The 27,784-nt window shown below is 51.3% G+C and overlaps 1 protein-coding gene and 1 pseudogene across 1 annotated transcript in view; one reads left to right on the forward strand and one right to left on the reverse strand.

Annotated features, from left to right (window-relative positions):
- The window catches only part of LOC143692460 (uncharacterized), a 157,779-nt gene that overhangs the window by 27,041 nt on the left and 102,954 nt on the right, over positions 1-27,784 (forward strand). The window lies entirely within an intron of this gene.
- On the reverse strand, positions 694-27,380 carry LOC143692394 (uncharacterized; annotated as a pseudogene).

Consider the following 27,784-nt stretch of genomic DNA (forward strand, 5'->3'; position numbering starts at 1 on the left):
CAGCAGGCCATGCTCTATCCTTGCAAATAAGAAACACACCCTGCAGCAAGTTGAATGGGTAGCTACTGGACCAAGAAATCATGGAAGAGGTGTAATTACACCATCAGCTGTGGTTTTTGTAAGTGGGATGGTATGTGGAGATGTCTCTCCTGATAGTTTCTTTTTTTCTTGTAATTTTGTGTCTTTCACCCTCTTTCCATCTCAGACAGTAATAAAACCTTACACAAAAGTCCATTTTTACAGAGCTGAGAATTTCTACCCCCTGAGTTCAAGTGGTGCATGCAGGAGCTTCTGGGTCCAGTAGTCCCAAGCACCGACAGGGTTGCAGTTCTATTTGCCATCAGGATTGTCACCTGGCGTACTGCAGATGGCACCCTCAGGTATTGGCCAGACATCTGTAGGCCACCCCAGTAGGCAGGTGGAGAAGGGGTCATCAGGGCTAGCGACAGACAGGCACAGGGTGTCTTGTTCCATGGCTTTGCTAGAGTTATCCATACACTGTGCTTTGTGTTTTTGAGGGCTACCCATCCACTCGTGAGGAGCATGGTTGCAAACAGGCTGAGGAATGTGAGTAGAAGCTTCCTATGTGTCATCTTCAAGAGAATTGTCTAGTCCAGGTGCCAGAGTCACTGTCTGGTGGGTTTTGTCTTGGGGTAGACTTGGGGGTTCCTTTGCAGAATCCACACTCAGTGGCTACAGGTAGGGCTTGATGTTCTTATCTGGGATACACCAAAGTCCTTTATCACAACTGGTCTCATTGTGGCAATTTGGCCTTCAGGTCCTTTGATGTTAATAAGTTCTGCACTTTGGAGACTGTCACGGTCACCTCCAATCTCGGACAATATTCCTGCAGTAGCTGTAAACGCCCAGTTAGGAGCCCACTTGGAACGTGAGATACCTGTCACATCTGCTCCCATGTCCACAAGCCCTGTCAAAACAATCTTTTCACTGTTAAGTTCCAGAGTGCAGGTGATTTTTGGTCAATCCTGATTTATCACATCCCTAGTAAAGTGTCATCAGCATCCTGCTTGGGCAATTGTTAGTCCTTGGGGTACAAAACAAGGTGGGTTGGGAGACAGGGCCAGCACTGTAATTTCTCATTGTGAGGACATTGATAGTATGGATGGCAATACAAAAAATCCTTCAGTGCTTGATTGGTAGTTTACTAAAATTAATAGTTCACAGGGTTGATCTTCGGGCCCCAGCTGTCCTGTCGATATTTCATGGGCAAAAGAATCAGTTAAAACAACAGATTCCAGACTCACCAACTTCAATTTTGCCCCTGGTGGTAAGGTGGTTGGCAAATGGGAGATGAGGTGCTGGAGTTTAGGGCTACATTATCTGTAATGGGTGTACAATTCAGCGATTGTAGGCATCATTGGCTTGAACATTTGTGCCATAGCCTGAGGCCACCTTGCACTCCAATGGCAGTTTTTGGCTGCTTGGTGTAGTTACCTTTTGAGAAATTCCACCGAATTTAATGTTGATTATCCATTAGGGACCGGATAGGCACCTTGTCCTTGGGGACAATCTTTTCTAAAATGTCCTTGTTGACCACACTGGAAACATATTTTTGGGCCCTGTAGATGTTGCTGGGGCCCCTTAAAGGGGAATTTCATGGCCCCTAGGGCTTCTACAACTCCCGATGCCTGGGCTTGTACAGCTGCTCTGTGTTCTGTTGTTCTGAGGCAATTTCAGGCCTCAATCATCTGCAGGCATGTGGGTTCCAGCTCTAGTGGAAGGGCACACAGCACTTTCTTACATTCCAGGTTGGCATTGGCTACCCCCAACGATTTTAGTAATTAATTTTGAGTCTTTTCATTCCAGACTTGTTTCTCTAGTGCCTGTTTAAGGTGATCAATAAATTTCATGTAGGGCTCTCCAGGTTCTTGTCTTCTGTTTACGTAGTCCAAACTGGGGGTGGTACCATCCGGTACCTGGATTCAAGCTTTCAAAACCATTTTTTTTTATATCATCCAGTGCTTTTCTGGGGATACCTGCTGCTTGATCATCTGGTAGGCTGTGTTGTCCTCCAGCTAGATGGTTGATTGTCATTTCAGCCCTTGCCTCATTATTAGCACAGTCTTCTATTAATTCATTTAGCGAACGTTTCCATCCCTCTTCCCACAGGGTGTATTCTGTAGGTGACAACAACATGGTCATAATATATTTTAAATCATAGGGGGTTAAGATGTGCTGTAAACATGGCCCTCATTAGGCCATTAAAACAAGGTAAGTCCTTCCTATGGTCTTTAGCCGCCCTACACAGATCCTTGATTTCCCCATAAATCAATGGCTGATACCTGGAATTCTGCCCCCTTCTTTAATAACATACCAGGGCATTGAGGAGTTTCAAGGTTATTTGCCAGTCTCCTTCCTTAACTGGAGGCATGGCCCAGGGTGGAGGTGGAATGATTGACAGTGGGGGCGTGACCCACAGTTGCGGGGGTGGAGTCTGGAGGTTCGTTCAGGGCGGAAGAGAAGGCTGTGGTAGCAGGAAGTGGAGGAGCCAAGATGGAGGGAGGATGGTTGGGCTCCCGAGCCACATTCAGGCTCCTTCCATCTTGAGTCTCCAGGGCATGATGCTCCAAGACTGCGTGGCCATTGCCATCTTGGACCATCGTGGAAGGTCTGAGAAAGGCAGGTTTGAGGGGAGGTCCCGAGTTAGGAGTGACCAACGGATTGAGTTTTCAACACACTGCTTGCTGGTGAAGGGTCTCAAGGATGGTGTGGAAGATGGGGAGCATGCGGGATACAATGGGGTCCCTTTTGATTGAGACGTTGTACAGTTTAACTCCCACTGAGTCCCAAAATACAGTGGTATGGATTTCATGAGCAGAGGTGTCTGGAAAATTTTTAATGATCCACCTCATGATTGATTTGAATTCGTTCTCTGAAAATATTTTGTCATGATCTGTGAGAATTAACTTAAAGCATCCATATATGCTGCTTTCTAATTTGGACATCTGGCTGCCCATTTTTCTCTTTCTCCACCTTATGGGGAAGAGCCACCAGAACACCCCAAATCAGTTATGGGATGCGGGTGCATATTGTAAAAACACAGTGGCAAAATGGGCAATAAATGTCTTGCATTTCCCCAAACCCACCTGCAATCCTATGCAGGTGAAACCGTTGTTGTCCCTGCCGATCCTGGCCAAGGTCCCTTGAAGCAACGATGAATCCGCCGGGCCCAGCACAATCCACAATCCCAGGGAGCACTGGCCTATCCATCAGCTAACCCCAGCTGACGTGACTGACACAGGGAGCCCTGAGTGTCATGGTCCCTGTTTGGGCGCCCAAGGTCACAGTGAGGGTGGCTCTGACCAAACCTCTCTGGTTCCCTGACTTCAGGGCAAGGGTGGCAAAAATGAAAAGAGCAGGATCAATAGAGTTGTTTAAAAGGAACTTTAATAACAGGGTGAAAAACAATAAACATGGAGAAGTCGAGAACAGTATGAGGGGCAGGATCCAAAGACCCGAGACAAAGGGGAGCAACAACATGTACACTTGGGGGTAGAACACTCTAGAACAATAACCCTATAGGGGAAACAAGTAACCAATAGGGGAGGAGAACTTGGACAAGTTAGCATAAAAATACTAAAGGCTTTTTGGAGAACTTTCAAGCTCACTTTAATTTAAACAAATGATTCCCAGGGCTTGAAACTCATGCCCAATTCTTTTGGGGTAAAATCTGTCTGACTGAGTTACAGCTGGGCTAACTCCCACATTGCTGATTTGCTCTGGCCCCTTGGGACCCTGCGGCCTAACAGAGCCACAGGGATGTCCTTGGTTCCACGAGGCCCCACAGTGTCACAATGGTGCCTTGGATCCATGGTGCTCTGCAGTGTCACAATGGCCCCTTCATTTCACAAGGCTCCCAAGTGTCACATTGGTCTCCATAGGAAGGAAACCACAGAGCACCCGTGTTTCAGGAGCTGATGAACAGCAGCCACCAGAGGCCAAGGCAAGCCTGACCTGTCTGTCCTGGCAGGTTTGCTTGGAGCAACCCTTGGATATTTGAAATTATGAATGTGGAGTCCTAATTTCAGACATTTGTGCCTGGAGAAGGATGATTTTTTCCATACAAAGAAAAGCACGGAGCCCTTTCCACTGTTTAGAAAACAGGTGAGTTCTGGCACTCAGGAGTTAAAGATCAGCCAGACTTGTCTGTCCTGGCAGCTTTTGTCTGGCAGCAATCCTTGGATACACAGAAATTTGGAGATGGAATCCCAAGTTTGGGCATGGATACCTGGAAAAGATGGACAGTTCTTTTCCATAAAAAGAAGGAAAGCCCAGAGCCCCAATGTTTCAGGAACAGATGGGAGTGGCCTTCCACATTCCAAGGTCAGCCAGACCTGTCAGGTGACCCCTGGGAGCCCAAGGCAGCCACACCTGTTTCATGTTCCCTTGGCTCCACAGGGCCCTGCAGTGTCACAATGGCTCCTTGCTCCCATGATGCCCTCAGGTGTCATAATGGCCCCTTGATTACACAAGTCCTTAAGGATACTAATGGTCTCCATGGTTCCACAAGGCCCCACAGTGTCCTAATGGTCTTTGGGTTCCATGAAGCCCCTCTGTGTTACCATGGCCCCTTGGTTCCATTGGGGCCCAGTAGTGCAACAATGATTCCCTTGGTTCCACAACTTCCCCTAGTGTCACAATGGCCCCTTCCCTTCATGAGGCCCTGCAGGGTCACAATGGTCTCCATGATTCCATGGGGCCTTGCAATGCCACAATGCTCTCCATGGATCCACAGTGCCCTGCAGGATCACTGCAGCCCTTTGGCTCCACGAGGCCCTGAAATGCAGCAATGGCCTCTTGGCTCCACAAAGCCCTGCTGCTTCACACTGGCCCCTTGGGACCATGCGGCCCAACAGAGCCACAATGATGTCCTTGGTTCCACGAGGCACCACAGTGTCACAGTGGTCCCTTGGATCCATGGTACCCTGCAGGGTCACAATGATCCCCTTGGTTCCACAAGTTCCTACAGTGTCACAGGTTCCACAAGGGCCTGCAGTGTCACCATGGCCCTTTGGCTCCACAACGCCCCGCAGTGTCACAATGGTCTCCATAGGAAGGAAACAAGTGAGCCCCAGTGGGGCAGGGGCAGATGAGAGGCAGCCACCAGAGGCCAAGGCTGGCCAGACTTGACTGTATTGGTAGATTATTTTGGAGAGTAACCCTTGAATATATGGAATTTTAAAGGTAGAATCCTAATTTTGGCCATGTGAGCCTAGACAAGAAAGACAGTTCTTTTCCATAGGAAGAAAAGCATGGAGCCCCAGTGCTTCATGGTCAGATGGGAAGTGGCCCTTGACATGCCAAATTCAGTGGGACCTGTCAGACAGCCCCCAGGAGGCCAAACCAGACAGACTTGTTCAATGTTCCCTTGATTTCATGGATCCCCACACTGTCACAGTGTAATCCTTGATTCCATGAGCTCTGGCAATGTCACAATGGCTTCTTGGTTTCATGAGCCCCAACAGAGTCACAGGGTTCCCGTGGCTCCATGTGGCCCCGCTGTGTCACAATGGCTCCTTGTTTCTATTTTAAATCAATCACAATGAAACCACAGTTTGATCACTGATCCTTGCTTCCATAGGGCCCATGATTTGCACAATGGTCTCCTTGATTCCATGATTCCTGGATTGCACAGTCTCACCATTGTTTCCTTGGATCTCCATTGTCACAACTGAGCCATGGCTCCATGAGGTTCCGCAGTGTCACCGTGGTCGCTGTCAGAGGCTGGATGAGATCCATGTCCCGAGACACCTTGGGATGCTCGGAATGCCCGTGTGGGGCCAGGGCCGGGTCAGGCCTTGGTTTGTGGTGGGACAGAGCCCCGCCCCCAGCCCTGGCCTAGCAGAGCTGTCAATCACACAGCAGGGGCGGTGCTAACCCAGCTCTGATTGGCCCAGCTGTCAATCAATCAATCACACACCAGCAGCTGGTGCTACCCTGTCTCTGATTGGACAAGCAACTGGCAGTCCCACCCCAGGGGCGGGGCCATGAAGGCCCAGGGGGTTAAAAGCCAGAGCAGGAGGCCAGCCCAGGGTGTGGATCCTGCCTTCTGCTGGGGTTCCTCTGTTGGTGATGCTGGAACCTGAGCAGTTGGTGCCCATGTGCGTGTCCTTCTATGGATCTTCTGTCTTTCTGTTGTTCTCTATTTCTTCTCCTTCTAATCCTACTTACCTGGAACATTTCTGGGTAACTTAAAATCTTAAAGGTTAAAGGATTTGAGGTGAAATGTGTGGGAATCCAGGGCACAAGGAATATTTCTCTGTCTGCTCTGAGGGGTCCTGACCCCAAGAGAAACACTGCCTTTAACCTTTGCCCATGGAGAGGACTTCCAGGACATAGAGACCGACTAGAATTTAGCAAAGTGTGGAATAGATTAGATGGGAGTACACTATGTTCCTTGGGTGAGAAATTTAGGTTTTGGGATTTTTAGTATGGTGTAGATAGGAAGCAAGATGCAGGAATTGGGGTGTAGTCCCTGTCTTCTTCATCTACTCCATTTTTTACAGTGTTGGTGGGACGGGGTCATTGGTCAAGGAAAGCACAGTGCAGAGGTTATGTGGACAGTCAAGGGATGAGTTATTGGTCTATAAGTAGAAAAAATGTATGTTTTAAGAGTTAATTGGATGAGACAACTTTAAAAGACCTTGAAACTGAACATTTTGGGGCCATTTTGTGGTGCATTTCCAGCGTGCTGAGCCTGGTGTGGACAGCGTGCAAAACTTTATTTAAGATATCAATAAGCTGAAGACCAAAAAAGTCCCATGCATCTCCTTTTACATGGCACAGAACTACTACAGGAGGGTTTCTCCCATCCAGGGAGCCCCCAGAAAGGCCCAATGTAAAACAAACATCAAAAACTGGTGCTCTGACAAGGTTTGAAATAAGTTGGGTTTTTTCCATAAAGTTGTTTACTGAAGGGTGTTGGCTTAATTGGCCAATCATATGAAATGTGTTGATTAAATGACCAATGAGGTCCACCTGTAGCAAAACAAGACATAAAACAAGAGGATTGAAAAAACAGGTGGCTTTTAGTCCTTAGCCTTCTGATCTGAGTCTGTGTCATCTCTGATTCAGTGGTGACATTTGGGGATCTGTGGGGGCTATTGGGGATCCTTTCTGCACCTCGTGACCCAACAGGAGCTTCTCTAATAAACTTTGCCTGAAGCTCCCACTGTGCCCATGACAGGAACCCCTGTGAGTGTCTGGGCCATCCCAGCTCTTTGGCAGCCTGGGGACTCCTGGGATGTCACCATGGAGCCCCCGTGAGTGCCTGTGACAGATGGGTGCCTTTGCAGCCCAAGGTGCCCTGGGATGTCACCATGGAATGGCTGTGACTGCCTCTGACCACAGGGCGCTTTACCATCCCCAGAAAGCCCTGGGAGGTCTCCATGGAGCCCCTGTCTCTGCCTGTGACATTCCAGCTCTGGAACAGCCTGGAGACTCTTGGAAAGATCCCATGGAACCCCTCTGAGGGCCCGTGACAAATCTGATCCTTAGCAGGCAACCATCCCATGGCCCCCTATTGCTATGGTCAGTTTCCATGGCAACCATCCCCAGCCCCCTGTTGCTATGCTCAGTTTCCATGGCAACCATCACCAGCCCCCTGTTGCTATGCTCTGTCCCTTGGCAGCTCCATGGAGACCCCATGCCAGGGGTGGTTGCCATGGACACCAGCTCAGGCCTGCAGCCAGAGCCCGTTGCCATGGCAACCATTGGCAGCCCCCATCCCCAGGCTGATGGGACCCCAGAAGCACAGAATTGGCTGAGCTGGGAGGGACCCATCAGGATCCTCCAGTGCAACTGCTGGCCCTGCACAGGACACCCCAACAATGCCAGCCTGGGCCTGGCAGCGCTGGCCAAACGCTGCTGCAGCTCAGAGAGCCCTGGAGCTGGGACCCTGCCCTGGGGAGCCTGGCCAGGGCCCCAGCAGCCTCTGGCCAAAAACCTTTTCCTGACATCCAAGCTGAGCCTGCCCCGACTCAGCTGCAGCCGCTCCCTCCACTCCTGTCCCTGGGCACCAGAGGGAAGAGGTTCCCACAGCCCCAGCCAGGGACCCGCTCCCAAGGCTGCTGCCATGGCCACCAGGGCTGGCACCAGCTGGGATGCTCGGTTTCCACGGGCCGGGCTTCAGGAATGGGATTCCCCAATTTCCTGCTCCCGCTAAAACCGCGCTGTCCTCGCTGCCCTCCCGCCTCCCATGGAAAGCACAAAAGGCAAAGATCCCGGACTGGTTTAAGAACAATTTAATGGGAACAGCAACGGGATAAGGAACAAACAGGAACAGAAACAATATTGATAACAGAAGGGATAAATAAAACTGTTTACAGGGAAAACTACAACACAACTCACAGGGTCTGCCTGGCTACAAGATTTCTTGCCTGGAAAGGACACCCTTCTCCTCAGGGAGAGAGAGAGAGTCCCTTTCCTGTCCCTGGCAATGATCTGAGGTGGGACTGAATGTAATGACAGGGCCATGGCCAGACCCTCATGTTCTCCAATCCCACATCAGGTCATTGGCAAAGGGCAGGAAAAGGTACAGGTGTCTTCCCAGCATGGATCACAGGGAACATGGATCACCAGGGCTCTTTGCAATCTGGCTTCTCCCATGGGGGATGAAGCTGGAGTGGTACATGAAGCTGTTCCTGCAATCTAGGCACTTGCAGGGCTTCATTTACTGGTGGCTCCGTTGGTGTCTTGTCAAATGAGAGCTTCTGGTGAAGCTCTTCCCACACTGGGGACACTCGTAGGGCCTCTGCCTCTCCCCAGTGTGGATGCGCTGGTGCCTGATGAGGGTGGAGTTGTGCTTGAAGCTCTTCCCGCAGTCAGGGCAGTAGAAGGGCCTCTCATCCGCGTGAATCCGCTCATGCAGGTGGAGATTTGAGCTGGTCCGAAACCTCTTCCCACACGTGCAGAACTCGTAGGGCCTCTCCCCAGTGTGGATGAGCTGGTGCCTGATGAGGTGGGACTTGCGCTTGAAGCCCATCCCGCAATCAGGGCAGTGGAAGGGCCTTTCTTCTGTGTGAATCTGCCGGTGCCTGGCGAGATCAGGGCTGGTGTGAAACCTCTTCTGGCACTCAGGACACTCGTAGGGCCTCTCCCCAGTGTGGATGCACTGGTGGGTCAAAAGGGTGGAGCTGCAGCTGAAGCCCTTCCCACACTCCCCACACTCATAGGGCCATTCCCCAGTGTGGATCATCTGGTGGCTGATCAGGGTGCTGCTCTGCCTGAAGCTCTTCCCACACTCCAAGCACTTGTGGGGCTTTTTCCCATCATGAAGCTGCTCATGGGCCACCAGCTCGGAGCTCTGGCTGAAGCTCTGTCCACCTTCCTGGCTCAGGGTGGGTCTTTCCTCCTCAGAGCACCCTGGGCTGGGTTTGGAGCCCCTTCTCCTGTGGGATCTCTGGGACTTGTCCTCCACGTTGGAATTCTGCACTGTGGAGCCACTGGAATTGGCCTCTTCCATGAGGTTCTGCCACAGGGATTTGCCCTCCCTGGTCTCCATCCTCAGCTCCTTTTCTGGGCGAGGAAGACCAAGGAGAGGATGGGATTTGCCTCCGTGCCACAGGGAAGGGGAAGGAGATCCCCCCAGTGCATCCCCAGCAGGACGGGGTTGGCAGCAGGGTTGTCCTGCAGCTGGGGGCTGTGCTGGGCTGGGAGATGGAGCAGGAGAGAGGGGGAAAGGGGCATTGACTTCCTCCTCACCTGCCTGGGGCTCCTGGGGCACCTTCTTCTTCCTCACAGCCTCCTCCTCCATCTGGCCAAGTTTAAGGGATGGAAAATCCTGTTTTGAGAAGAAAACAAGGGATAAGTACATTGAATTTTGTACTTGTTTGAAGGCAAACCTGGGGAGGGTCTAAACCAGGATTACAATTTAATAAGAAAATGAAGATCGAGGCAATGATGCAGAAACACTGCCCTAAACTGACAGAGTCAGGATATAACCTGACACCCTGTTGCTGCTCAGGCTGGTGGCAGCAGTCCCATTAAATGGTGACTGCAGTCCTGTTGGAGTGATGAACGTGATTCTGTCCAAGCAGTGATCCTGTAGAAGGGTCTGGTCTTCCTCTGAAGGTCCAGTGGTGGTTCTGGAGCTCTTGTCCTCTGGGAATCCAGTAGGCAAGCTGCTCCTGGTGTTGCAAGGCTCAGCTTATATGCAGGTAGGAATGCTTGGATCCTCCCCCTGGGCGGAGCATCCCACAATGGGAGGATGGAATTTGATCAGTCCTGCAGTGACACCCAATGGCCCATTCCCAGAAGATATCTCCCCTGGAGGGCGTGATCAGGGCTGAGTCATGGAAGAGATCAAGAACACTGCCCCACCTGTTTCTAGCAGTTGATGAAGATGGGCATTGAAAACATGCATTTGGTTCCATCTTACATTGCAGCCTGAAACAGTGGGGGAATCCCTGCTCAGGGGGTGAACACCACCCCCCTTACCCAAACTGGCTCAGGTGTAAAACCCCCACCCTGGGAAGGCCACGCACACACAGGGGACAATGTCACACTGGCCCTGCCCCAGGGGAGGTCTCTGTCCCTCTCAGTCCGTGGCTGTCCCCCCTTTTCTCTTTCACAGGCCGGGGGCTTTGCCAAATCTAAGAATAATTTTTTTCTTTGTCCCTGTCACCTTTTGATATCTACACAGAACTTTCCCTTCCTTTTCATAATCTTTTCATAAAAGAGGTATCACAATGTATTGGGCCAAATTTCCACTTTTCTTTTATCAGAATGTGGCAGCAGCTGAGCTGGAGCTGTGCAGGACCAATGGATTTTGGAATTGCCACAAAATTGCTTCTACTGTCAGTTTATTAAATTTTGGGATTTGTTTGGGTTTTCACCACTAGTGACTTGTGGGAAGACCAAATTCAAGGCATTTTCTGTAGTGTAAAATTTGATTTTTGTCAAGAAACAACTTTACTTTGTCTGGTGCCCAGGGGATGTTCAAGGGGTCTCTGTGCCTCTCATACTGGGGGATGCTTGGGAGGGTCTTGGGAGGGTTGTCCCTGTCCCTGTCACCCCAGGCCATTCCCCAGGGGTGTCCCTGTCCCTGTCACCCCAGGCCATTCCCCAGGGGTCTCCATCATTCTCACCCCAGGGAATGCCTGGGGGGGTCTCCCTCCCTCTCTCCCCTGTGCCAGGGGGTGCTCGGGGCAGTCTCTGTCCCTCTCAGCCCAGGGGATGCTCGGGGCTCTCTGTCCCCTGGCCCTGGGGGATGCTCGGGGGGTCTCCATCCCTCTGGCCTCAGGCAATGCCTGTGCAGGGCTGGGCACCAGGGGCTCTGTGTCCCTCTCACCGCTGAGGCTGCTCGGGGCTGGGGGGGCTCTGCCACCTTCTCACCCCTGGCGAGGCCGGGGGGGTCTCTGTCCCTCTCAGCCCTGCTGGGACCCCACCCAAACATCATCGGGGTCACAGGGACAGAGACACCCCCAAACCCCCAGAAGGGCTGAACCTGGGATTTGGTTTGGGGCTGAGGATTTAGGAAGGGGCTGGAATTGGGGCTGGGCTTGGAGTTGGGGCTGAGATTTGGATTAGAGCTGGGATTGGGGTTAAGGCTAGACATGGGATTGGCTTTAGGGCTGGGGTTGGGATTGGGTCTGGGGCTAGATGAGTCTGGGACTAGGATGTGATTTAATACAGAACTGTGAGTGTGTCTGAACATGGAGTGAGATTGAGACCAGGATCAGGGTCAGGTTTGGGACTGAGCTCACCCAGAGCAGGACAGGAGGGATGTCACTGTGGGAAGGTTTGGGGAAAATCCTGGATTGGGGAGAAACAAGGTGTGAATGCCTTGGGTTGGGGATTCCTCTTGCCCAAGTCCATCTCTAGAAGTCACCTGATGTCCATAAAAACCTCCAAAAATCAAGAGTGTATAAAGAAAGCACCACCAGGAGTTTCCCATTTCCAGTCTCATCCCTCTGGGGTTCTGGTGGTCCCCTGTCTCTGGGCTGTTGGGGATCCCATGGGTCCTGGGGATCCCCCCTCTCCAGGGTCCTGCTAAGGGATGCAGGCGGATTTTGGGGTCCCAAGGTCCCTCTCTCCAGCCTCCCCTCAATCCAGCCACTTGGGCTTCCCCCCTCTTCCTACCACCCTGTCCTGCTTTAGGGCAAATTTGGGAGAAAACTCCCGAAAGGGGTTTCCTCTAGAATGCAGATTCAGCAGCCCCACCCTCAGCCAGTTTGGGAAAATATTTCCTTGGATAAAAGTGGAAAAAACCACTTTATTTAACAGGCAAAGCATTCACCAGCACAAAAATTGAACCATATTAAGCAATAAAACCTCCTGCTGCTGTGTCATGGTTTAACACTGGCACAATGCCAGTGCCCCCATGAAGATACCTTCTCCCTGGTTTCTGCTGTGAGATGTGACCAGGAATAAGCAAAGCAGGCTCCTACTTAGGGAAAAAAGAACCAGAACTTTATTAACTACTCTACAGCTACAGATAAAAAGGAACACACACACAGGGAAAATGAAAACCTCACAAATGCATTTCCTCCTCCCCCCACCAAATTTCCAACACAATACATTTGTTCCTCAAATCACCAACTCTCGGTCCAGCACCACCTTTTAGACAATCAATCCTCAGTTCATCAAGAGGAGAGGAGTCCTTCTTGTGCCATGGGCTTCCCCTGGAAACACAGTCGAAGCCTCGTGTGTTTCTGTGTCACTCGTGGCACCGCCCGGAGTACATCTGCCGTCATGACCTCTTCCTTTTCATGTCCAGTGCTCTCACCACTGAACATGGACCAGAACTGCTTCTAGGGTTGTCTTTTAAGGATGCTCTGTCCCGATCCAAAAAAGGCACAGTCTCTCCTTTGGGACACCTGTCCCCACAGTCTCTCCTTTGGGACACCTGTCCCCCCCATATTTTTTCACCCCCTGGGGCCGAGGGGCATCAACACTGAACCCTCTTGGTTCTGAGGCCATTGCCTCCCCCTAGAATGCAGTCTCTGTATCACAAGGAACATGGTTCTGTCCATGGCTATACAAAAAGAGTCCAGCAAAAGCTACTCCATCATCTCTTCCCACTAGGATTCTTCTCTATTCTTCCACTATCTCTCACTCACCCAGACCTCTCTCACACTGGCCCATTTCCTTCCTCATCTTCCACTCTATCTTCTAGGAAAGGTCAATGATCTGTAAAGTTCTCATTCTCTGAAAAGGGGTTAAAAGCTCTTACAAGCGGCCGGCTGCACCCCCCCTTCTTCTCCGTCCCAGCCGTGCTGCCGGCACAGGGCCATGTTTATCCAGTTTCAAGGTTACAGTCCCAGGCAGCGGCTCTCTCTCTCTCTCTCTCTCTCTCTCTCTCTCTCTCTCTCTCTGTGTCTCTCAGGGGGGGCTGCCTGATGGCTCCCGGTGTCTCTCTCTCTCTCTCTTCCACCCTTCCACCCCGGGGCTCAGGCCTACCTCTCCCGGCCACATGGCTTTCCCCTCCCCCTGCCCAGCCAGCAGCTGGGCCGGGGCAGAGACCCGAACTCTTTCCCGCTGGAAACCCAAGAGAGCCTCCCAGGGGAGAGCTCTGCTTTTAACCCCATGTTCTCAGAGGCGGATCCAATGTCCTAATGGCCAGCTTAGATGCCAGTATTAAAATCTGAATATCCATTGGCCCACCCACAGCATCCCAAAAACCACATTTCCCGTCAAACCACCACAATCCCCTCTACCTTTGCCACTGACATTCAGTCTAATAATTAATGACCACCTTCCTTGAGGTGTTTCCAGCTCTTCTGTTTAAATGGCCGTGTCTAAGGACATCTCTTCACTGGATCAGGTGGATCTATGTCCTTCCTGATACTCTCAGATTTCCTCCTCCGGATGCTCTCTGGTCATTTGAGTGCCTCTCAACTGACTGGTTTCACGTTTTGAACTTCAGGGAGTGGCCAAATCTTTCTGATGTTAAAAAAAATATGAATTGAGTATCTCACTGTGGTTATACCTTTCACAGAATTTCCATTTCTTATGTATTTGCTTAAAAACTGTTCCTGTTCAGAAAGCTGTTGGGGATGGTGGACATGTCAGATGCTGCTGGGACATCCCAGAGAGCTGAGGGAAGAGCTGTGATGGTTATTAAACTGTTCAAATGATCAACTTGTGTTTGTTGGCAAGAAACCTTTCTGTGCCTCTGAGTGTCACCAGTCCCTGACCCCAAAGGACACAAACCTGATGAGTTGTGGCTCCCACTGCAGGGGCTGCACTTGGACCTTGGCTCTGCACAGGAGAGCTCTTCATCCCCTTTCTCTCTTTTCCTCCCTCTGGGCATGGAGGGAGCTCCTGACTTCAGCCTGTGACTCGTGGGTGCAAAGAGCAAATCTGGGCAGAATCGGGACAGGGAGGGTTTGGGGGGACCTTGGGAACTGTGCTGGGCACAGAAGGTGTTTTCCATTGCTCTGAGACTGTCTGCTGTGCAAAGTGGATTTAATATCCAGCAGAGGAATGACTTTTGCATTGGATGGAGCTGTACCTTCCCTTGGCTTTGTTGGCTGACAAGAAATGAACATCCCTCTGTGTCTCGGGCAGCTCCTTCTGCAAGGAAAGCAGGTGGGAGTTGGAGCCAAGGAGCTGAAAGCTGCAGGTGCAGCCTGGGCTGGAGGGAGCTGAGATTTGCACAAGGCTGCTCTGAGTGCCAGGGCTTGGATGGGGGAAATGGTGGGCTGGGGGTAGGGACAGAGTCTGATTGATTGTCAGCCATGAAGGGTCTTGATTTTCATATCTATTCCAACTGCATGAGGAGGTACTTGGATTCAGTGTCAATTGGAGACTGCACATATTGATTTATGAACAGGAAAATATCCTAAACAGGACCTAAAAATCTTTTCTCACTGTCTTTTTACATATAATGCATTCACTTTGAACACACTACTGAAATCTGTCAAATTAACCACAAAAGATTTGAACACTTAAATCTAATTTTCCCCATGGCTTGGCTTGTTAAGTTGTTCTGAATGTTAATGAGCGCTGGGACACTGAATTTCTGAACTGAGGAGCTGAAGGCTGAACAAATGATTTGGAAAAATAAATCAAATGATTCCCAGAGGCTGGGCTTGTTCAGGTGTTCTGAATGTTAATGAGCCCTGGGACACTGAATTCCTGCACTGAAGAGCTGAAGGCTGAACAAGCCTCTGGAGCAGTGAAATTCAGCAGCAGCCTCCAAGTTGCTGAGATGTCAGCAGCCCCCACTGAGGCCATCCCTGCCCAGAGACTGTGGGGGAATGGGCAGACAAGGAGAGCGTCCCTGGGGCTGGGGCAGCACAACTCAGAGGCACCAGCGGCTCCAGCTGGGCAATGGAGTGTGGAATGTGGCTGGGAAAGCCCTGCCTGGGCTGGGCCAAGCAGCACAGACAAGCCCTGACCCCCATCCACTAAACAACTCTCTCAAGGAGACATTTTAGAGGAATTACAATTGTTTCTGTACCCTAAGTTGGACACACTGGAGAAATACTGACAGGAAATCCTCAAGAGCTCAAAACAACCAAACAGCCTTTACTGGCAACTTTAGAAAATCAAAGAAATTTTCGCAAAAGGTTTAATAGGATATTCAATCAACAAAAAACACTTCTCAAAACATTAATTTGGCCCATTCAACTTCACAAACTCTAAGCCTGTGCAATTTAAAGTTAATCAACATTTGCAAGAGGACAAAAATAGAAGAAGTATTTTTCTTCCTCTTTCTCAGAGCGAGAGAAAGAAAAATAAGATTGAGAGAAGCACAGACAGAGCTTGCAACTCCTGGATTCCAGCAGTGTTCAGATGGAAATTCCAAGAGGATGCAGGGTCAAGATGTGTGCTTGCCTTGTGGTCAGCCTTCAATACCCCTTGGTCTCCCTGGGCCCTTCCCCCAGGTGGGGCTTGGGCTCATTTGGTCCCTCAGGAGCTGGGCTGGGGCTGCAGAGGTGGCTGTGGAGCATTGCCTGTGCTGTGCCAGGGACTGGCAGCCACTGCTGGGCTGGGATAGAGGCTCTGGGGGGATTGGGGTTCCAGAGCAGGGCAGGGCTGGGCTTCCAGGGCAGGGCAAGGCTGGACCTGCCCCTTCCTCCCCCACACATGAAATGTTTTGAGCCAACAATCTCCTCCAGTCTGTCAGAACAGGGAATGTTGGAGGTGAAATCCGAATTCTGGCCATGGGCACCTGGGCGAGAAAGATAATTCTTTTCCATAGCACAGAGCCCCAGTGTTTGGAAGGCAGGTGAGAGCCTCACTTGGCCAAGGCCAGCCAGACTTGTCAGGAATGGCAGATTTTGTCTGGGATCAGTCCTTGCATTTAAGGAATTTTGGAGTTGGAAACCCAATTGTGGCCATGGGCACACACAGAAGCAGGACAGTTCTTTTCCATAGGAAGGAAAGCACAGAGCCTTCCCCAGTGTTTCAGGGACCAATGAGAGGTGACCCTTATGAAACCATTGCCAGCCAGACTTGTCCTGGCAATATTCCTATTGGAAAAATCCCCTGTTCCTAAGGGAAAAATCTGTGGAAATAAGGAAATTTAGAGGTGAAATCCTAATTCTGGCCATGGGTGCCTGGAGGAGAAGGAGATTTCTTTTCCATGGCAAGAAAAGCATGGAGCCCCAGTGTTCCAGCAGCAGATGAGAAGAAACCCTCAACATGCCAAGGTCAGCTGGACCAATCAAGTAGTCCATGGGAGGCCAAACCAGCCAGACCTTTTCTGTGTTCTCTTTTATGAGGCCCTGCAGTATCACCATGGTCCCCTTGGTTCCATTGGGCCCTTCAGTGTCCTAATGGTGCTTTGATTCCATGGGGTCCAGCAGTGTCACAATGGACCCTTGGTTCAATGAGGTCCCAAAATGTCACAATGGTGCCAATGATTCCACAAGGCCCTGCAGTGTCACAATGGTGCCAATGATTCCATGAGGCCCTGCAGTGTCACAATGGTCTCCATGGTTCCCCAGCCCCCACAATGTCACGGGACTCCTCTGTTCCATGAGCCCTGCAATGTCACAATGGACCTTTGGACCCTGGGGGTTTGCAGTGTCACAATGGTCTCCTTTGGCTCCACAGAGTCACAATGGACCACTGATGACAGGAGGCCCCTCTGTGTCACCCTGGAGCTTTGGTTCCATGGAGCCCTGCAGTGTCACAAAGGCCTCTTGGTTTCACCAGGCGCCACAGCATCACAATGATCCTCTTGGATCTGTGGGGACCCCCAGGGTCACAATGGTCTCACTGGTTCCATCAGGCCCCACAGTGTCACAATGCTTTGCCTGTTCCATGGGGCCTCACAGTGTCACAATGGTCTCCATGATTCCATGAGTCCCCTCAGTGTCACAATGGTCTCCTTGGTTCCATGGGTCTGTGAAGTGTCTTAATGGTGTCTCCATGGTTCCACGAGGCCTTGCAATATCACACTTAGGACCTTAGCTCCATGGGGGTCTCGCAGTGTCACAATGGCCCATTGGTTCCATGATACCACAAATTGTCACAGTGGTCTCCATGGTTCAAGGAGTCCCTGCAGTGTAACAATGGATGCTTGGTTTGATGGGGCCTCTCAGTGACACAATGATCCCTGCATTTCATGGAGCCACACAGCGTCAGTACAATCCCCTTGGTTCCAGGAGGCCCAGGAATGTCACAGTGCTCTCCAAGATTCCATGAGGCCCCACAGTGTCACAATGGTCCCTTGGTCTCACAGGGCCCCACGGTGTCACAATGGTCCCTTGGTTCCATGGGCCCTGTGCTGCTGCATTCCCCCCTCCCCTTCTCAGCCCGCCCTGCCAGATGAGAAATGCTCCTTGGGGCTCGGCCTTGGCCAACAGCCCCTGGGCTCAGCTCCTCTGCAGCTCCTCACAAACACTGTCTGCTCCAGGCACTGCTGCTGCCCAACCAGCTCCTGCTTTCTGGAGGAGCAGCCCTGGGAGCTGGTTTTGTTCCCTCAGTGGCACAACATCCCTGTTCTCACACTGCCAGAGAAAGCTGTTGGTGCCAAGTGCGGCCAGGATGAACCATTGCCTGTAGGTAAGGTTAATTCACAAGGTCTGTTGTTTTGCGGAGAGAGAGACAAAAAAACTCCACAACTTTGTGAAAGTTGTAAAGTCGGTATGTTTATTATTACAGTGCTGGACGCTGGACGCATGCGGAGATTACTCTCTGTAAAAGGCATGGGTACCTCCGGGAACTTCAGGTCCTTTTTATCCCCCTCTCAAATACATATGCATACAGTTTCACAACAGGTTCAACATATTCATTTTTACAAATTTCGCGTGACATTTGCCGCCAGTTCTTCTTTATCAGAAAGAATTCCTAGGTCAGGCTGACCTGCTTTTACAGCAGTCTTTCTGTCTCTCTTTATCACCCTCTGTCGTGTCGTCCCCCCGCCCCCTCTTATCTCTGTCCTTCATTGATGCAGTTTCCCTTGAGCCTAGACCTTGCAGTCAGGCCACATAGACTTAGAGATGTATATTTCACCTAAATCAAAATGGATTTCTACTCTGGGGAATTTTTACTCTGTCTCACTATGTGAAGTTAAATGCTGCTAAGAGTTGTTCTTTTGCGAAGTTGTTATGTTTAATTTAAGGTATAAGCTGAATTAAACACTGTTAAATGTTAATCCTCTGTTAAATGAAAACTCATAGGTTGTAGGCTAGGTTAAGTACTGTTAGCTACTGACCTTGTTTTGGCAAAATTGTCCCCTTAAATTTGAGCTACATTAAGCTTTCAGGCCGTATTCCTTTCATCCTTGCTCTCACTGTCCTTGTGTCACACACACACACACAGGGACAGTTATCACTTCATATCTGGTTTGATTGTCTGGATTTTGATTGGTTTTGTTGTTGCTTTGTTTCCTTGCTTGGCCTGAAGTGTCCAGTCAGGAGCAGAGTGACTCTTGCCAAGGAACTTTGTGCTGCTGTCCCTTAATATTCAATCTGGTTTTTGCTGATCCCTTGCTGGGGATTTTTTCAGCGCTCTCAAGGCCTCATTCATAACAGGGTGAAGGAGCCCTGACCCAGGCTCTGGCCCTGGGGGACACGGGGACGCTGCTGGAGGGTCCCTGTCCCCCTGTGCCACCCCCAGGGCCCCGGCCCCCCGTCCCCGTGTCAGGCTCTGGGGTCGATCTCGTGGAACATCCTCTGGGGGAGGCTGCGGCGCCGGGGGCGGGGGGACCCGGGGGGACAGGGGACCCCGCTGTGCACGAGCAGGGTTGGACTGCTCTGGGGGGAACTGTGAGGGGGCCGGGGCAGAGTGACCTCCCCAGTGACCTCACACAGCCCCTATGATGTCACACAGCCCCTGTGATGACACACAGTCCTCTTGTGACGTCACAGGCCACATTATGATGTCACAGTCAATATTGTGATGTCACACTGATATTTTATGATATCACAGCCTGGTCTGTGATATCACAGAGCAGCCCACTATGATGGCAGAGTCTGCTCTGTGACCTCACCACCCACTCTGTGATGTCACAATACACTCCATTTAACAGCCCACTCTTACCATGTCACATCACCACTATGTAACATCACAGCCTTTTCTATGATGTCACATTACCAACCAGTGATCTCACAGCCCACTCTATGATGTCACAGACTGCGCTGAGATTCACAACCAACTCTGTGGTGTCATACATCCACCCTCTGATGTCATAGTCTGCTCTGTGATGTAACAACCCACTCAGTGATTACAGACAACACTGTGATGTCATACAGCCCCCTCTGATGTCACAGCCCAGCCAGTGACATCACAGTCAGCTCTATGATGCCATAGCTGCTTGATGACCTCACACAAAAAATTCTGTGATGTCACAGCCCACTCTGTGCTGTCACACAGCCCATTGCTGACATCACAGCTGCTCTGTGCCTCCATGACACAGCCACAGAGGCGCTGCTGTGACACAGCCCCCTCTGGGACAGGCCACAGCCCCTGCCAGTGCTGAGCCCCTGGGAGCTCTGTCTGTGCCCTGCTGGTGTCCCTGAGGGGCCCTGGCAGTGCCCCAGCCCTGCTGGGCTGTGCACAGGAGCTGCTCCTGGCCAGAGCTGTCTCTCTGCAGCTCTGCTGCCCTTGCCAGGTGCTGCCTCTGGGCCAGGAGCCCGGCCCAGCTCAGCAGCGCAGACACAGCACAAGGACTGTAATGACCCTCTGGGGCTTTGGTGCTCTTTGCATCAATCTCAGTCCCTCAGAGTGTGCTCAAAGAACTTCTCAGGCACTCAAAAAGAGGGTGAAACACTGAAGTTTCTCATACTTTAAATAGATCCTTCTGAAGGACAGGACTGAGAAAGTGTCCCCAGGTTCCAGGTAGAGCAGAACACTGGTGGCAGTGATGACAGGTGGGGACAAGCAAGGCAAAGGTGTCTCTGGTGCTGAGCAAACCTGCGCCTCTGTCCCTGCAGGCTGTGGGCATCCCCGGCTGCCCCACCTGGCTGGGCCCTTCCTTTGCTGACAGCTCTGCCTCCTGCCTGCCTCTGCCCGCCCACACAAAGCCTTGGGCTGCTGCAGGCTCCTGCTGGGGGACGTGCTGCACCACAGCCCTGCCCTGGCAGGGAAATTCCTTTCTCCTTGTGTCCACTCTGGGCCTCCCCAGCTGCCCTTGGTGCTATTATGTCTTCTTCAGGCTCATTCCCACTATGAACAAAAGCTCCAGCCCCTCTGAAACCACCCTCCAATCCCTCCCAGGCTACTCCTGTTCTGTCCTCAGTCTCCACCCCACTGACCCCAGAGCCTGCAGACTCTCCCTGCTGGTTTTATGATGAGGCCTCCAAACCCAGTCTTGGGAGATTTTTGGGTCCTCTCCAAGGTCTGTGAAAATGGAAAAATAGTGATCAAAGTGATTTTCTCCCAAATCTTGCCATGACAGAACAAGGGTCAATATCTCTAAACTGAATTAGGGCAGATTTACATTTGTTAGAAGAGGAAATATTTCACAATTATGGAAGTGACATGAAACTGCAACTGTTTTTCCACAGAAGTGGATTCCCCATCCCAGGAATTGTCCAAGAACAGGAGCTTTGTGCAACCTGACCCAGTGAAACCCCCTGCCCTCCCCAGTGACAGAATTCCTGTAGTGTGGGTTCTCTGATGCGCTGGGTGTCCTCACAAGGCTTCTGGCCAGAATGTCTGCTGAGGGCAGCCAGGCTGCTGCAGGGGCAGTGCCCTGACAGCCATCACCATGGCAGCCCTGTCCCCTGGGCCTGGCTCTGCCCTTTCCTCTGCCCCTGCCTTGGCTCTGCTGGCATGAAGAGTTTTGTCATTGATATCTTGTCCCCGAGGTGCTGGGGCCAATGGCTTCCCAGTCAGGCTCCTGGAGCAGCAGTGGCTTTTCAGAGGCCAGCCAGGAATGAGCCCTGAGGCAGCAGCTCTGCAGTGGTGGCCACCAGGCCGGGCTGCCAAGGGAGGCTTCTGGCCATGGCCTGCAAGCAGCTGCTGCTGCCAAGGTGCCTTTGGTGCCTCAGGCTCTCCCTGGCACAGCTCCCAGCACGGCACTCTGCCCTTGTGCCCGAGGCCTTCCCTGTGCTGGGGCTGGCCTGGGGCTTTTCCTGCAGCGGGACCTGCCCTGCTGATGGCACAGGAGAGGCAGTTCCTGCTGGAGCAGGAGGCTCTGCCTGCAATGGCCTCCAACAACTCCAGCAACACCGTGTTTGCAAAGGCCGCAGTGGGAAATGAAGGAGGGGGGGTCACGCTGCTTTTGGGGTGAATAATGCAGAAACCAGCCTGACTCCTCCATCCCAAAGTTGAACATCCTCAGAGGGAGCTGAAGCTGTGACAGTGCTGGAAAATCCCCAGAGAAAGGAACAACCAAGTGACACCACTGAGAGCTTCTGCAGAGCTGCTGAGCTGGCCCAGCCTGGGCACACCTGACTGACAGAGCAGAACCTCAGACTAGAAAAGCCCCATCCCAAATTTTAAAGGCAGCATCCCCTGACATTTCCCTTCCTGGGGGGTGTGGAGATTCCTCCCTGCAGTAGGGACACCCCTCAAGGTCACTGCTTCAGGCTGAGCCAAAGGGATTTGCCCATGGTCATTGGTCTGTGGGAGTGACATCAATCTCTCCTTAAAAACAGCTTCTTTTCCTTTAATAAAATTGCTTTGAAATCCCTTCTGAGTGCTTTCTATAAATTAGTATAATATAATAAAATATGGTACAGCTCTTATACCTTGGAGTAAACAATTCTGATTAAGATAATTTTTTCTAATCGTTACCATAATAGATAATATAATTTTTTTATAAATATATATGATTTGTCATCCTTAATCCTGTGGGACAAATGCTAAAGGTTAAATTTCACCTTGATAATTCTTTACCCATGAACTCTGTAAAAGTCTGAGGCTGGGATTGGAGCCAGTTGCTCCAAGGCTCCTCTCACAGAAGGAGATTACAAAGCCTGGAGGTCCTTGGGGGTATTTTTCTGTGGATATGAGAGTCTGGTCAGAGACAGAGAAAGCAAGAGAGTTTGCCCAGTAATTAGATTGGGAACCATTAGGAAGCTGGAGAGAAAGAATTGTAAATTATCGACAAGTGGTGTTTGTAATAGGTTGTTTTTTCCATAAAGTTGTTTACTGAAGGGGGTTGTCTTTATCAGCCAATCATGTGAAATGTGTTGATTAAATCACCAATGAGATCCACCTGTAGAAAACCAAGGTCAAAAGGAAGAGGATTGAAAAAATGGGTGGCTTTTAGCCCTTAGCCTTCTGATCTGAGTCTGTGTCATCTCTGACTCAACGGTGACATTTGCGGATCTGTGGGGACTATTGGGAATCGTTTCTGCACCTCGTGACCCAACAGGAGCTTCTCTAATAAACGCTGCCTGAAGCTCCCACTGTGCCCATGACAGGAACCCCTGTGAGTGTCTGGGCCATCCCGGCTCTTTGGCAGCCTGGGGACTCCTGGGATGTCACCGTGGAGCCCCCGTGAGTGCCTGTGACAGATCAGTGCCCTTGCAGCCCAGGGTGCCCTGGGATGTCACCATGGAATGGCTGTGACTGCCTCTGACCACAGGGCTCTTTACCATCCCAGAAAGCCCTGGGAGGTCTCCATGGAGCCCCTGTCTCTGTGTGTGACATTCCAGCTCTGGAACAGCCTGGAGACTCTTGGAAAGTCCCCATGGAACCCCTCTGAGGGTCTGTGACAAATCTGATCCTTAGCAGGCAGACATCACCAGCAACCCTGTTGCTATGGTCAGTTTCCATGGCAACCATCACCAGCCCCCTGTTCTATAGTCAGTTTCCATGGAAACCATTACCAGCCCCCTGTTGCTGTGTTCAGTCCCTTGGCAACTCCATGGAGACCCCATGCCAGGGGTGGTTGCCATGAACACCAGGGCTGGCACCAGCTGGGATGCTCGGTTTCCACGGGCCGGGCTTCAGGAATGGGATTCCCCAATTTCCTGCTCCTGCTAAAACCACGCTGCCCTCGCTGCCCTCCTGCCTCCCATGGAAAGCACAAAAGGCAAATATCCCGGGCTGGGATAAGAACAATTTATTGGGAACAGCAACGAGATAAGGAAAAATTTGAACAGAAACAATATTGATAACAGAAGGGATAAATAAAACTTTGACAGGGAAAACTACAACACAACTGACTGTCTCTTCCCAGCCACAATTTCCTCCTGTCTGGAAAGGACACCCTTCTCCTCTGGGAGAGAGAGAGAAGGTCCCTTTCCTGCCCCTGGCAATAGCCTGAGGTGGGAGTGAATGTAATGAAAGGGCCATGGCCAGACCATCATGTTCTTCAATCCCACATCATGTCACGGGCAGGAAAAGGGACAGGTGTCTTCCCAGCATGGATCATGGGCAACACGGATCCCCAGGACTCTTCCCAATGCGGGTCCTCTAAAGGGGGATGAAGCTGGAGCAGTGCATGAAGCTGTTCCTGCAGCTGGGGCATTTGCAGGGCTTTCCTTACTGGCAGCTCCGTGGGTGTCTGGTCAAGGGAGAGCTGCTGGTGAAGCTCTTCCCACACTGGGGACACTCGTAGGGCCTCTCCCCAGTGTGGATGCACCGGTGGGTGACGAGGGTGGAGTTGTGCTTGAAGCCCTTCCCGCAGTCAGGACAGCGGAAGGGCCTCTCATTGGTGTGAATTCGCTGGTGGCAGAGGAGACTGGAGCTGGTCTGAAACCTCTTCTGACACTGGGGACACTCATAGGGCCTCTCCCCAGTGTGGATGCGTTGGTGGATGATGAGGGCAGAGCTGCAGCTGAAGCCCTTCCCACACTCCCCACACTCCTAGGGCCATTCCCCAGTGTGGATCATCTGGTGGCGGATCAGGTGGTTACTCTTCCTGAGGCTCTTCCCACACTCCAAGCACTTGTGGGGCTTCTCCCCATTGTGAAGCTGCCCATGGACCACCAGCTCCAAGCTCTGGCTGAAGCTCTGTCCACCTTCCTGCCTCAGGGTGGGTCTTTCCTCCTCAGAGCACCCTGGGCTGGGTTTGGAGCCCCTCCTCCTGTGGAATCTCTGGGGCTTTTCCTCCACGTTGGAGTTCTGCACCGTGGAGCCACTTAAAATGGCCTCTTCCACGATGTTCTGCCTTGGGGATTTGTCCTCCGTGGTCTCCATCCTCAGCTTCTTCTCTGGGGGAGAAAAGACAAGGAGAGGATGGGATTTGCCTCCGTGCCAGAGGGAAGGGGAAGGAGATCCCCCCAGTGCATCCCCAGCAGGACGGGGTTGGCAGCAGGGTTGTCCTGCAGCCGGGGGCTGTGCTGGGCTGGGAGATGGAGCAGGAGAGAGGGGGAAAGGGGCACTGACTTCCTCCTCACCTGCCTGGCTGTCCCAGGGCATTGTGTCAGTTTGAAAAGACAGGGGTCTGCTAAGGAAGGCAGGAGACTCCCCTGAAACAGAAAATGTTAATCCCTTCACTTGGAATTATAATTTCCAAAACAAGGGGCTGTCAAGCAAAGTCTATGGGAATACGAATAACAGTTCTTCAGAAGGAAAATTAAAAATACAAATGCAGTAGTACTAAAAACTACTTACAGAGTAAGAATACGACCTGACACCCTGTGGATCAGAGTGTTGGTAGCACTCCTGTTAAATGGTGGCTGCAGTGCTCCTGCAGTGACAGGTGTGGTTCTGTTGGAGCAGTGATCCTGTAGAAGGGTGGAGTTTTCTTCTGAAGGTCCAGTTGTGGCGTCGATCGGCCTGGCCTTCCTCTGGGATCCAGTGGAGCTGAAAGCTGCTCTTCTGGGAATCTTGTGGGAAAAGGCCGACTCTGTTGTTCACATTCTCAGATTATATCCAGGTAGGAATGCTTGGCTCCTCCCTCTGGGCAGATCTTCTCACAATGGGATGATGGAATTTTTATCAGTGACACTCAATGGCCCATTAACAGAAGATATCTCTCTGGAGGGAGGATTCCATGCGGAAGAGATAAAGTAAACTGCTCAATTAACAGATGATAATTGCCCCAACTTTAACAGAGGGTAATTGAATACACACCCAGCTAAACCTGAGACACTGTTCCAGCCTTGGAAAGCAGGATTTGGTACCAGGATTCTTTAGGGAATGCAACCCTGATTGAAGGCAGAGATAGAATCTCCAGAGCCTGCAGCCAGAAATGGACAGTTGTGTCATACTCATTTCAACATCTTCTCTTTTGGAATTATTGACTAATGATTATTTGCTTTGCCTACCTAATATTTTTGTAATTTTTTGCAAATTTGCATTATCTAAATTACACTGTTCCTTAAGTTAAGTTGGTGTCTGTGTCTTTGGTGCGGGCCCTGCCCACTGGCGAAACAGGGCCCAATCCTGCCTAAGTGTTACCTGGGGAGACAAAACCCTGACTGCAAATGTGCCCCCTTCCTCCTTGATCCCCACACTTCATGCACTGATCATGATGTCCTATGGTCTGGGGTATCCCTGGGGTCAGCTGGGATCTCCTGTCCTGGCTGTGTCCCCTCCCAAGCTCCCCCACACCCTCAGCCCCTCCCCAGCGTGGCCGAATGAGGGGCAGGACAGGCCTTGGCTCAGTGCGAGCTCAGCAAGAACAAAACCATCTCTGTGTGCTCAGCCCTGTGCTCAGCCCCCGGGCCCGGCATTTCCTCCACTGCCACCCCGGAGCCCCCTTTCCCACCCCTCTGCCCCACGGCCGCCACAGCACCGGCTGACAATAGAAGCAATTCTGGGGCAATTCCAAGTTTCCTTGGTTCCTGCACAGCTCCAGCTCAGCTGCTGGCAGGTTACAATTAAAGAAAAGTGCAAATTCGGCCCAATACAGATATTATTAAAAGGAAGGGAAAGCTCTGTGTAGCTGTCACAAAGGTGACAGGGATGAAGAGAATAATGATTCTCACATATGGAAAAAACCCAAGCCTGGGAATTCAGTAGTTATTTGGGAATTTAGCTACTTGAGCTGGGCTTCTTGTGGGACTTTTAGCAGCCTTGTGTTCCTCACCATGTGGTGAATGAACCTTGTCAGTCTTGCTGGTATCATTTGCTCCCTTTCCTCCAGTGATTTTAACAAACTTTTCAAGTAGGGACAACAAAATATTTTCTTTACACTCCAGTCCCACAACAGCCATTTTCCTCATCAGTTCTCCCATAGGTCGCTCAGACGAAGCTGCATCCAAGTTTCCAAGAGTTCCTCCAGAGAGACCCACAACCTCCTCAGAGGAAGGAACCATGCTGTAGTCAAAGGCAACTGGGGTTAAAGAACAGTGCCCTGAACTCACTGTGCCAAAATAATTTTGCAATCTGGTTAAGAAAATATTAGAGAGATGCCATTTGCCCTGGAGCAGGGCAAGTGTGACATTGTCCCCTGTGTGTGTGTGGCATTCCCAGGGTGGGGGTTTTACACCTGAGCCAGTTTGGGTAAGGTGGGTGGTGTTCACCCCCTGAGCAGGGATTCCCCCACTGTTTCAGGTTGCAATGTAAGATGGAACCAAATGCATGTTTTCAATCCCCATCTTCATCAACTGCTAGAAACAGGTGGGGCCGTGTTCTTGATCTCTTCCATGACTCAGCCCTGATAACGCCCTCCAGGGGAGATATCTGCTGGGAATGGGCCATTGAGTGTCACTGCAGGACTGATCAAATTCTATCATCCCATTGTGGCATGCTCCACCCAGGGGGAGGATCCAAGCATTCCTACCTGCATATAAGCTGAGCCTTGCAACACCAGGAGCAGCTTGCCTACTGGATTCCCAGAGGACAAGAGCTCCAGAACCACCACTGGACCTTCAGAGGAAGACCAGACCCTTCTACAGGATCACTGCTTGGACAGAATCACGTTCATCTCTCCAACAGGACTGCAGCCACCACCCTGAGCAGCAACAGGGTGTCAGGTTATATCCTGACTCTGTCAGTTTAAGGCAGTGTTTCTGTAGCATTGCCTTGATCTTCTTTTCTTATGAAATTGTAATTCTGGTTTAGACTCTCCCCCAGGTTTGCCTTGAAACCAGTAAAAAATTCAATGCGCTCATCCCTTGCTTTCCTCCCAGAACAGGATTTCACATCCCCAAACCTTTGCCAGATGGAGGAGGAGGCTGCAAGGAAGAGGAAGGAGCCCCGGGACATGCAGGAAGGTGAGGAGGAAGTCAGTGCCCCTTTCCCCCTCTCTCCTGCTCCATCTCCCAGCCCAGCACAGCCCCCGGCTGCAGGACAACCCTGCTGCCAACCCCGTCCTGCTGGGGATGCACTGGGGGGATCTCCTTCCCCTTCCCTGTGGCACGGAGGCAAATCCCATCCTCTCCTTGTCCTTCCTCTCCCCAGGAAGGAGCTGAGCATGGAGACCAGAAAGGAGAAATCCCCACAGCAGAAACTCATGGATGAGGCCATTTTGAGTGACTCCAGGGCACAGGAATCCAATGGGGAGGAAAAGCCCCAG

The sequence above is a fragment of the Agelaius phoeniceus genome (genome assembly GCF_051311805.1).
Source record: "Agelaius phoeniceus isolate bAgePho1 chromosome W unlocalized genomic scaffold, bAgePho1.hap1 SUPER_W_unloc_1, whole genome shotgun sequence".
In the NCBI taxonomy this organism is placed as follows: Eukaryota; Metazoa; Chordata; class Aves; order Passeriformes; family Icteridae; genus Agelaius; species Agelaius phoeniceus.